This window comes from Sinocyclocheilus rhinocerous, unplaced genomic scaffold, assembly GCF_001515625.1.
Source record: "Sinocyclocheilus rhinocerous isolate Xijiao unplaced genomic scaffold, SAMN03320098_v1.1 scaffold6137, whole genome shotgun sequence".
NCBI classification, from domain to species: Eukaryota; Metazoa; Chordata; class Actinopteri; order Cypriniformes; family Cyprinidae; genus Sinocyclocheilus; species Sinocyclocheilus rhinocerous.
In genome coordinates this window covers 8,514-10,642 of record NW_015647109.1, presented here as the reverse complement: position 1 = coordinate 10,642, position 2,129 = coordinate 8,514, and positions in this window count along the sequence as shown.

The following is a 2,129-nucleotide window of genomic DNA, read 5'->3' as shown; positions in this document are numbered from 1 at the left end:
TTCCAAAAAAATATTGTGCAGCACAACTGTTGATAATTCTAATAATAAATCAGCATATTAGAATGATTTCTGAAGGTCATGTGACGCTTTATACTGGAGTAATGATGCTGGAAATTCAGCGCTGCATCACAGAAATAAATTATATTTTAAAGGATATTACAATAGAAACCATTATTTTATATTGTAATAACATTTTGCAAGATTACTGTTTTTTCTGTATTTTTGATCAAATAAATGCAGCCTTGATGAGCAGAAGACACTTGCTTACTGATCCCAAACTTTTGAACAGTAGTGTATATCCTGCTGACAAAGTCAGTTTAGGATCACTTCGATGAATGTTATTAAAAATAAAACGTCTGTCAATTACTGTATCTGTTAATATATCGTGTTTTATCTAACCGTAACCAAGCTGACATGGCAGACATCATCTGAGATTTAAATGCATTACTTCGGGGCTGAAGATGAATAGCTCAGAGCAGCAGGTCGCAGTGAAGTGCCATGTGTTCGAGGTCTTTCTCTCGTGTTGAAGAAGCAGTAGTGCAAAAGATATATTGATGTGGGATGGTTCACTTTAACTTTGCCTTTCTGTCAGTCATAATGAAGAACTGAAGAGCAATGAGATCAGTAGGATTTTAGATCATGACACTAATTCATGAGTGAAAGCTTCAGTGCATCGCTCTGAACAAAAGACGTAATAAATGTTCAATGCTTGTTCATCTTTAGAGACTCTTGTGGATAAAGCTACTTTGTCATTTTTGTGCACTTGGTTTGCAAACATCAGGTCTATGCTAGCTTTCTAAATACAGAATTTGTCTTGCATCAGTATTCACATTTCTACACACTTCACATTTTTTATTTATTATTATAAAGATATCCCTTCACCTCATTAAACCATATACTGCCACAAAATACACAGCAAAACAAAATTAGTTTTTATTAAATGTCTGGGTGTTTTTGCATATATACAAATAATACAGTGGGTCTAGAACAGAATCAGCCCTCTTTAAAATAATCACATTTATTTTGCTTTTAAGCCTGAAATGAAGATGGTATTTACTCAATGATACTTATAACATCCAAGTGAAAGGTAAAACACCAACATGTCAGAAAAAAACATTGTCTTACAATGGATACCGTTTTCTTTTATCTTTACAATTGATTTTTTTAACTAGTAAACAATTAAAGATATGTAAAAGTGAATTTTACTAGTTGACATTCTAATATGTGGGTCTATTTTTTTTATAACTCCTATTGTAAATACAGTATGTGGGACATATTAATTGATCTCCATCCTGCCTTTGCTCTGAGATGTTTGGATAAATCCGGACACATGCCTATAGTTTTGTACAATCTAGTTTACAAACTGTACTTTCATCAGTTTAACAGTTTGTACCCACACAGATTTGTAAATGGTACCCATAATTTAGCAATCAGATTTCTACCCCTACCAGTGATTTTTTTGAGCCTCGCCTCACTTTAGAAATGCCCATACTAATTCATTTAACACATGAGATATTAAAACATCATAAATTATCATTCTAATAAATAATAAAAAGGACTGGTCACTACATGATGCTCTAACTAAACACTGCACGATAAAACTATTGATATATAATTATTCATGAAGGCTGGAAGTGAAACATTTATTATTATTATTTTTTTTATAATAATACTAAAAAGATTTTCTTTTACAGATAAAATGATCCAAAAAAGAGATTTAACTCAGACTGAAAGTCAAAAATTATTAAATGCCCATGAGAAATATTCAATACGAATACAATACTAGAAATTGCAAAGTGAATGCATAACCATTGGACAGCAAAATGCTCAGTGGGTCAGCAGGGTCAGTCAAAAACATGTGGAGAAGAAAAGATGCATGTTAACTGCAAAAGAATTAGGAATTAAGGTGAAGAATTAGGTGTGAAATCACCAGGAACCATTTAGTCTCCAGCGCCACCATTTTCCAGAACTGCAGCCTACCTGGAGTCTCCAGAAGTACAAGCTGTCAGGTTCTCAGAGACTTAGGTTAAGTATAGAATCCTAAAAAATAACCCCTACTTAATAAGAATAACATACTGAAGTGTAGTAAAATACTTGAAGACTGATTTTATATATATATATATATATAT